The sequence below is a fragment of the Canis lupus genome, chromosome 32 (assembly GCF_003254725.2).
Source record: "Canis lupus dingo isolate Sandy chromosome 32, ASM325472v2, whole genome shotgun sequence".
NCBI lineage: Eukaryota > Metazoa > Chordata > Mammalia > Carnivora > Canidae > Canis > Canis lupus.
The window spans coordinates 1,090,962-1,100,964 of NC_064274.1; the positions used below are offsets into that span (position 1 = coordinate 1,090,962).

Consider the following 10,003-nt stretch of genomic DNA (forward strand, 5'->3'; position numbering starts at 1 on the left):
TCCTATGCCAACTGATGCTCTCTCTCTCTCAAATAAATAAATGAAATCTTTTTAAAAAGTCACATCTGAACTAAGACCTGGTGGATGGGAAATATGAAATCAGACACTCAAAGAGGTTTGAAAGTTGGGATAGCGCAGCCCCGGTGGCTCAGCGGTTTAGCGCTGCCTGCAGCCCAGGGCGTGATCCTGGAGACCCTGGATCGAGTCCTACGTTGGGCTCCCTGTATGGAGCCTGCTTCTCCCTCTGCCTGTGTCTCTACCTCTCTCTCTGCATCTCTATGAATAAATAAATAAAATCTTAAAAAATTTTTTTAAACATTGGGATAGACAGTAGAGCCTTGGAATGTTCAAAACAAAAATAAAGTCAGTATTATTGGATTATAGTAAGTTTCTTAGTCTGTTCAGATGCTTTAACAGAGTACCATGGTCAGAGTGCTTTATTAACAATGGAGATTTATTTCTCACAGTTCTGGAGACTGAGAAGCCCCAGATCAAGGTGCCTGCAGATTCAGTGTCTGGTGAGGGCTGGCTTCCTAGCCCACAGATGGCCAAACGGGTGAGGGAGCTCTTTGGGGTCTAAGGGCACAGGTCTCACTCATGAAGGCTCCACCCTCATGACTTAATCACCTCCAAGGCCCCAACCTCCAAATACCATCGCATTGGGGAAATAGGTTTCAACACATGAAGTCAGGTGGAGAGAGGGCACATAGTCTATAGAAATAAGCAAGAGAGAGAGTGGTATGATATGAAAATGGAAAGGTAGTCAGGGGTCAGATCATATTGCACATTGTAGGTTTTAGGAGGATCTTGGGCTGAGTTTCAGTATAGGATGTGAGTGTGCATCACACTATGAGTCTTCTTCTATTTATGGTAAGACGGACTCATGGTGTGTATTTAAGCCCTGGGAGATTTTTAGTGCTGGTTCTTGAAGCCACCTTCTCTTCTCTCCCTCATGGATTTCTACGGTACTTCTTGGGTCTACAACAAGATAAGGCCTTCCAAAAGACAACTGTCAAAGTTTATTATAATTTATGGAGTGATATACAAATAAATCACAAATATTCTTGTTTTGATTAGTTGGGAGACATTTTTCTCTATCACATAACTGTTTTTTTTTTTTTTAATTTTTTAAATTTATTTATGATAGTCACAGAGAGAGAGAGGCAGAGACACAGGCAGAGGGAGAAGCAGGCTCCATGCACCGGGAGCCCGACGTGGGATTCGATCCCGGGTCTCCAGGATCGCGCCCTGGGCCAAAGGCAGGCGCCAAACCGCTGCGCCACCCAGGGATCCCTCTATCACATAACTGTTGATTAGAGGGTTATTTATCACTTCAAGCCAACAAGATCTGCTGGGGTTGCTTTTGTCACAGTAATATGACTAATCTTATTGAGGTCCTGCTCTGCAACAGGCATGCTGTCTCACATAAACTTCACAGAACTGTGAGGTAGAGGTCCCATTATTATTTACATTTTATAGATAAACGGGAAGCTGGCAGAACTAATTAGGTACTAATCTAAGACTTCTTTTTTTTAAATTTTTATTTATTTATGATAGTCACACAGAGAGAGCGAGAGAGGCAGAGACACAGGCAGAGGGAGAAGCAGGCTCCATGCACCGGGACCCCAACGTAGGATTCGATCCCGGGTCTCCAGGATCGCGCCCTGGGCCAAAGGCAGACACTAAACCGCTGCGCCACCCAGGGATCCCTAATCTAAGACTTCTTTAAATGTAAGCTTGAGGGATCCCTGGGTGGCGCAGCGGTTTGGCGCCTGCCTTTGGCCCAGGGCGTGATCCTGGAGACCCGGGATCGAGTCCCACGTCAGGCTCCCGGTGCATGGAGCCTGCTTCTCCCTCTGCCTGTGTCTCTGCCTCTCTCTCTCTCTCTGTGTGTGTGACTATCATAAATATGACATATCATAAAAAAAAAAATTAAAAAAAAAAAAATGTAAGCTTGAGAAATACTTTTGAAAGTGAAAGCTGCATTGTCATTGTGCAGTTCCAAAGAATACCTCCATCTACTTCATCCCAAAGTCACGATCAACTGGTAGAAGGAGTGGGATGTGTGAACTGTGGGGAAAAAAATCAGGTAGCTCAATGGCATCTTGAAGGTAGCTAGTACCATGAAATGAGGAACATTCCTGCGATGTCAACCTCAGGAATTAAATTGGCCTCCCAACATCTTCCCAGACCCTCCTTCCTGCCTTTGTACTTCTGCGGTGTTCTAACCTTGGTCTCAGTTCACCTCACTGATTGTTGTTTTTCAATGGGGATTTTGCTGTATTTCATCTTAATGTACAGTCATCAATAGTGCCTTTGTTTCTCTCTTAGGCTTTTGTCTCCTTAGTTGACTTAAACTCTTGCTGCCCATCAGCCTAAACCCTGGGGCTTAACTCTTGGGCTGCATACATTCTGTCACCTGGATAGGCCATGATAAATAAAACCTTAACTCTCAAATCAGGTCAGTTACCCAAGGAAAAACACTAAAACATGAAACAGTCGAAAGCTAACAGAGGCTGGATCCACTTAGTTTATCCATACAACCTCAGGCTTGAGGTTCATGCTGATAGAGCACTGATTTTCTAGGGTACTTCAAGTTCATGCCTTCCAGCGAGGTGGAGATCAGCTCCACAACAGATGGTCTTCCATGGAGGAGTCTCCATTGTAACTAACTTTATTTCATTTGTCCCTTTCTAGCTCTTGCTTACTTTATGATATAAACAAATTACTGAGTATTTTCATATCACTCCTTAATAGCCAGTGCTCTTGGCTTGGTCTGCTGCTTAGCTTACTCTCTTCATGCTTAACCCATCTGCTCTGGTTCCATGACTCATTAGTCCCACCCTCCCTGAAAGGCATACTCTCTAGCTCTCCTAATAGTATGTTCCCTTGGAATAATCCTGAGACCTCCACACACAATTGTTCAAAGCCATTGCTGCCTAGTAGTGCCTAGTTCAACTGGCCTCATCCCTCATCCATTCTTGGCTCCTGGCAATAGTTCAGACAGATCCTAGAATTGTAAAGATCTCAAGACTAAAGATAATTATGGCAGGAATTCGGAATTAAAACACAAGACAATTTAAGTGGAGTAAGTATTCTTCAGGTTAGTTGGACTAAGTTAAGTGTCTAGCACTTTGGGTATTATATTATATTCTAACCACACGTTTGCTAGAAAGTAGGAAGAAAGATTAAACTTCTAGAAGTAACTGTCTTATTCCTTTGCTTTAAAAAGTTGAAACTTTTAATGGAAGAAGTTGTATAGGCATAATTTAAGCTTTTATCATCTTGTGTGTGGTCCTCTGAGAAATTCACATTTTGGGGGGTTGCCTTGTCTCAGGGAAACTGGGGAGTGAGCTGCTGGAATTCAGACACAGGATCTGGTTGGGTTCCAGCAATAAATACACATATTGGGAGCCAAGATAGGATATTAAAGGAATGGGACAGTGAGTAAATTTTGGAGAATGAGTTCACAGAAAATACTTGACACTTTCATTTTTGGATTTTGGTGGTGGCAGGGGGTTATTCTTCATATTTTCACATTTGAGTAGCAGGTGAAAAACCAGACAACCATTGACCTAGGTAAGTATAAGTAGCAGGAAAGTTAGTTTTGTTCTTCAGGATTGCATTATGGTTGCATCCTGGTGCTCTTGACTCAACATTTACACTTAAATGAGTTGCTTAGCAGTGTCTTGTAAGAATTACTATCACAGCTTTCTGTGCATATATAAGTCGATGCATTTGACCTTATGAAGAAACTGTGGTGGGGCATCTGGGTGGCTCAGTGGTTGAGCATCTGCCTTTGGCTCAAGTGTGATTCAGGGTCCTGGATCTAGTCCCGCATCAGGCTCCCCGCAGGGAGCCTGCTTCTCCCTCTGCCTGCCTGCCTCTTTCTGCCTCTCTCTCTCTTTGTATCTCTCATGAATAATAAATAAAATCTTTAAAAAAAAAAAGAAGAAGAAACTGTGGTGTGGGCCCTTACAGTGTGCCAGGGTGTAGTGCCCATTTCTGGACCCAGGCACTGTAGGGTACTGCAGTCAGCTTTCCTCTTGATAAGGGAAGGCAAAATAAAGAGGGGAGGACTGCAGGTAGAAAGCAGGAAATGGACACATAGTAACAATATTTATATTCACTCAGTTCTACTGTGGGTTGGATAGATACTATGTTAAGTTCTTTTATTTATGGTTTTGTAGAATGAAATTTGATGAAATGAAAAAAGAGATTGAAAAAAGATTTTTCCTAAATGATAGAGCCTGGATTTAAAGCTGTTTCATGTGTTCACTGGCATGTTCGGTCCACACATTATTTATCAAATGCCTAAAATATGACAGCATGGAGGAAACGACAGCAAACAAGGTCTCTGCGCCCAAAGGGCCTGTGTTCTCTGCTGCTGCTTCTACCACCTGCAGCGACCAGCACCGCCACGTCCCATTCCCTCACCTTTCACGTCAGGGCATGTTGGCTTGACCTCCAACTGTCAGCATCCTCAACTGTCAGCATCCTCAACTGTCAGCATCCTCGTCTGTTGGGTTAAGGACTCTATTTTGCCTCCCCTTTGCTGCCTGTTTAAGGACGCTCGGAGCAACCCTCCCCACGTGCCCGACTTAAGCTGAGAACCGTCGGGCTCTGGCGTGGCCTCTCCTCTCGCTGCCTCTGCGCCGCGTGGTGGGAGCTGCCCGGTGGCCGGGGCTGGGCTGGCTGCGCTGGCTGCGCTGGCTTGCAAGGGCTTCTGTGTGGACTGTGCCTCTCCTGCCTCCCCGCCCACTTCCCCCTCGATTTTCTGCACTTTCTAGATACGCTAGTACTTGCTTTTGAACTCTTGTCTTGGAGTCTGCTTCTGGGGAAACCCCAACCAAGACTAGCACCCCTTGGCGAATGCTAACTAAGGAAAAGCCTGAGCCTGAAGTGAATCTGATTCCAAAGTCTCTGGTCTTTCCACTCCGCCACGGGATTCGAATCAAAGGGCCCCAGTAGTATCTTAGACCTACGTTTTCTTGGGTGCTAAGAAAAGGAGAAATTCATTCTTGGACTGCCTTCCTCTTTCTTCACTGAATGAGTTGATGAATCACACTGTTTTTATCATCACTTCTTTTTTCTGTATGAATCAAGCTACAAGAAAATTTCTCTTCCCCTTTGAGAGGACAATCCAATGTCTCTTTTGTTCTGTAGATCGCTTTCTTCTAGAGGCTCTACAGGTTACTGGTTAAGGAAAATGTGCTCCCCTGTGCAGAATAGACAGGGAAATCTAATTCTTTGGGAGCTCTCTGAGCAGATTTCTTTTCTAGAATTTTGTTTATGAGGTTTCTATTCTTTCTGAGTTCATATGATAAACATACACGAGAAGAAAGTGGACAACATACTGTTTTTCAGTCCAGCATATTTGACATTATACCATGGCAGTGGAATGAGGTTCGGCACCTAAGCAAGCAATAAAATATAGTATAATTTCTAATCCATCCCAACCTCAAAATAACACAGTGACTTTTTGACAGTAAAATGCAGTGTTTTTAAAGTAACTTGTACCACTGCCAAATTCAAAGCAAGAAGCTTCTTTTGAAGCCATTCCCCTCAATATGAATATGCTTAAAAAAAAAAAAAAAGAAAACGAATATGCTTTGACTCACTATGTTGTTGTCTTTTTACAGTTTCCCTGTTTTTTGTTGAAGTTCACTGAAGATTGACAGATAGTAGCTTCATGTGACAGCCATTAGCCTGGCCAACCTAAACCTCAGCATGATCAGGAATGGATAGAATAATGAATAGATTTTACATAATATAATTCATGTTGTCAGCCACATGAAATTGGCCATTCAAGAGAAGCTAAATATGCTTCTGGTCCTCTCTTCTTTAATTCACATTCGAATATGACAATGCAAAAGGCATTATTCCTTTTTTGTTTGTTCATTTTTTTCAGAGTTCATTTTTTTGAACTCTGAATAATGGAGCAATGAACTTTACTTAAAAAGAGCAAGTGAAGAAGGTATTTGCCTCTTTGTACGAGTAGGGATTAATGAGCATTTTAAAAAATCATGTTTGGGTGTATGTGAGCATAAGGAGTAGCATTTCATCATAATGAGGGAGGTCTTGGCAAGTCAGTGTTCACTTTAACTTTATGATGTTGATTGCAGAACACGTTGATGCCTACTCTAACTGCATGTGGAATAGAAAATAGATTCAGAAAGTGGCAGAGAAGAAAATTATCTCCCATCTTCCCATCTCTCAAGTGCAGGAAAAATTCTTCTTAGTCAAAGTTCCCTGGCTTGTCCTACGTAAGCTGTCACTCCATGGAAGTGAAAAATACACCTTGCTATATGTTGCTGGTGAGAATGTACAACGGTGTAGCCACTTTGGAAATATGGCGGTTTTTAAAAATGTTACTCTATCACCCAACAATGATACTTCTAAGTATATGTACCCAGGAGAAATGAGAACACTTCTGTAAAAAAGACACACTCAAATGTTCGTGGCCTCATTGTTTACAATAGTCACCAAGTGGGAAAAAAATCCAAATATCCATCAACTGGATAAATAAAATATGGTATACCTATATGATGGAATACTGTTTTAGGGGAAAAAAGGAACTGAATGCTGACAGATGTTACAACATCGATTAACCTCAAAAATATTATGCTCAGTTAAAGAAGCCAGACACACACAAATACACATATTATGCAATTCCATTTATAGACACCACTCAAAAGAGGCAAATCTGTAGAGATAGGAAGTAAATTTCTTTCTGTGTGAGGCTAAGGATGGGAGTAGAGAGTGAATATAAATGGGTACGAAGTTTCTTTCCGAGGTCATGGAAATGTTCTAAAATAGATCACAGTGATGATTCCACAACTCTTTATATTAAAAATCATTGACTATAGGGAAATAGCTACTTTTTTTTCTGGTAATAAAATGAGAAGGAACAAAAAAAGAGAAAGATAGAAAGTAAATAAGAATCACAAAGTAGATTATTACTCACCATGTATTGATTTAATTAACTGAAATTTAAAGTAGTAGAGGAAGATGACCAAAACAAAGATCTAAAAAGCACAACGGAGACCTAATTACCTAAAGAAACAGGAAAATCTAAAAAGTTGTTCATAAGTCAATTTAGGGAATGAGAAAGAATATGCCACATTCAGAAGACCTAGGCAGTGGATTCTAGGATTTTCTCTGAAGGAAGAATAAAGAATGCCTTTCTCATTGTCAAATACCAGGATCTTAAATCTGTATGTTTGATTTTGCCCATGTTTTGTGTACCATATGTTTCTGGAAGGATGAAAGTGCAGTGTCCTAGGAAAGCAAAATAATGTAAAACATGAAATTTTTGGCTAAATTACTGAGGTTAGAATTAAATTCTTCAGTAGAGTTTGAGGACACACAGGCATTTAACATTGTGACAAAAATATTATGTTACAGAAGAGTAAGGTGTGCTGGCACTTTAAGCTTGAGGAATTTTTAGTCATTGAGACTATGGAAATTTAGTGAAGTCTTATCACATTGGGGTTATAAAGGTGAATCAGCTGGTAAGCTAGTTAGCTTATAAAGAAGGCAAAGAAGCATTTCAGGATGAGGGGTGAAAAAGCTTTTCACAAGGGCGATCTTATGCTTTGTGAAGCCATGTGGGGGGCATGGGCCACCTGGGAGCAGGAGCTTCTTGATCACCAGTGATGCCCAGTTGCTCCTCCTGACCTGTGGTATCTGTCTTCTGTCTTGGCTGTCCACTCTGACTTCTACTGGGGACCCTTGACATGAAGGGAAAGAAAATTCTCTTAAAAGTCTACAAAATCCCCTGCCATCCTCCATTCTAGTACCTGCTGGTCAAAACTTTCTCAGATTCAAGGAATCTATAGTGAATGTATACATGTACAATTGCTAAAGTGTGATGACTGTCCACTCATGGAAAGAGATGATGGCTATCTTTTGTGCAATTAACTAATCAATGATTATCTCTTTTTTTTCTGTTATGGTTTTTGGCTCTCACATGCACTAGACTTAATTCAGAATTGTGTGTTCTTGAGTGGTATAAATCACATTTTCCTATTAACGGTTTACTTTTGACTTCTCTAAAGTTTATAACTGACAGAAAGAAAGATGGTGGTTGGGGCTGTTGGTGGGGAAAAATCATTGGTTATAAGGAAGTGTGATAATGAAAGAAAAACTAGAAAGCAATCTAGTGAAGCTTTACAAAAGTACAATTTTTTTTTGCCATTTTCTTCTGGGAAAAAAAAAAAGTCCTCCACAAAGTAAATATTTAAAATAGTTCATAGTACTAAGCCTGTGAATGTTTGCTCTGTAGTATACTAGCAGTTTCACAACCAGAAATTCTGTATCTTTGAAGAATTCTAAAAAAACAAAAGTTTATAGTAGAATGACTAGAAAAATAATTCAGTAAGATGACAGGATATAAAATAATTTTTTAAAAAGCCAGGATCGGGATCCCTGGGGGGCACAGCGGTTTAGCGCCTGCCTTTGGCCCAGGGCACGATCCTGGAGATCGGGGATCGAATCCCACATCAGGCCTGCTTCTCCCTCGGCCTGTGTCTCTGCTTCTCTCTTTCTCTGTGTGACTATCATAAATAAATGAAAATTAAAAAAAATTAAAAAATAAAATAAAAAGCCGGGATCTCCCCTATGAAAAAGGAATAATAATGATAAAAAAAAATAATAATGGAGGAAGGGGACCAATTTAAATAGTGAAAAGAAATAAAAATTGCTAGGAATTAACTATAAATGTTCAGTACTTTTTTTTTTTTTTTAGTACTTTTTGATAAAAACTAAAAACTTCACTGAGGGACATGAAAAAAAAAAAAAAAAAGACCAAATGGAAAAAAATGACATGTTTTAGGATGGGAAAATTAAATATTGTCAAGACCTTAATTCTTCTCAATTAATCTATCAAATTCCAAAAATTCCCAGAGGTATGTTTTAGCAGAATAAAAAAAAATTAGCCATTTTTGGAGAAAATATATAAATAATGAGTGAAGAATTTCTTTAGCAAATATTAATACTTGCTTTAAAGCTATGGTATTTTAAAAGTATGGTTCTCCAAGGGAAAAAGATTTTCACAAAATACTTTTCTCCAAGATAACCTGTACAGGAAAGTTTGTAGCAGTTGTATTGATAATAGCTTCTGAATAGAAACAATCTAAATGTCTGACAATGAGAAATGGTTAAAGAAATGGTGGTATATCCACATAATGGAATACTGCTCAAACATAAAAAAGATAAACTCATGCAGCAAAATAGATAAACTGCCAAAACTTTGTGCTGAGTTAAAGAAAGGATTCCATAATAGAGTACTTACTGAATTATTCAATTTGCATGAATTCTTAGAACTGGAAAGTCTAATCACTGGTGAAAGAAATCAGAACAGTGGTTGCCTCCGTGTTGGAGGCAGTTGGGAACTGGCTGAGACACAAGGCATCTTTCTGGGTGATGGAAATGTTTTATACCTTCATAGTGGCATGGGCTTTCTTTCTTTCTTTTTTTTAAACAAGAAGAGGCAGAGGAAGAAGTAGGCTCCATGCAGGGAGCCCGATATGGGACTTAATCCTGGGACACCAGGATCACACCCTGGGCCGAAGGCAGGCACCAAACCGCTGAGCCAGCCAGGGATCCCTGGCATGGGCTTTCTAGATGTATGCTTTATCAAAACTCATTGAATTGTACCCCTAAGATCTGTGTATTTTACTTGATATAAAATACACTTTATGATACCTTAAAGTGTGAGGCAGGAAAAAATTGGCCACTGGCACCAAGGAACAAAATGAAAAATTTAGAAATGGATCTACTTTTTTTTTTTTTTTTTTTAAGATTTTATTTATTTATTCATGAGAGAGAGAGAGATAGAGGCAGAGACACAGGCAGAGGGAGAAGCAGGCTCCATGGAGCCTGATGTGGGACTCGATCCCGGGACTCCAGGATCACACCCTGGGCCAAAGGCAGGCACTAAACTTCTGAGCCACCCAGAGATCCCCCTGGATCTACTTTCTAGATAAAAATTGAGTATATG

At 40.3% G+C, this 10,003-nt stretch overlaps 1 protein-coding gene across 2 annotated transcripts in view; it reads right to left on the minus strand.

The window, feature by feature from the left end:
- Positions 1 to 4,659, minus strand: part of CCDC158 (coiled-coil domain containing 158) — a 127,621-nt gene extending 122,962 nt beyond the window's left edge. For both annotated transcript variants that reach the window (XM_025427333.3, XM_049105069.1), the window contains exon 1: positions 4,438 to 4,659. The gene's annotated coding sequence lies outside the window, so the exon portion shown is untranslated. The remainder of the gene's footprint in view (positions 1 to 4,437) is intronic.
- Positions 4,660 to 10,003: the final 5,344 nt, after the last annotated feature.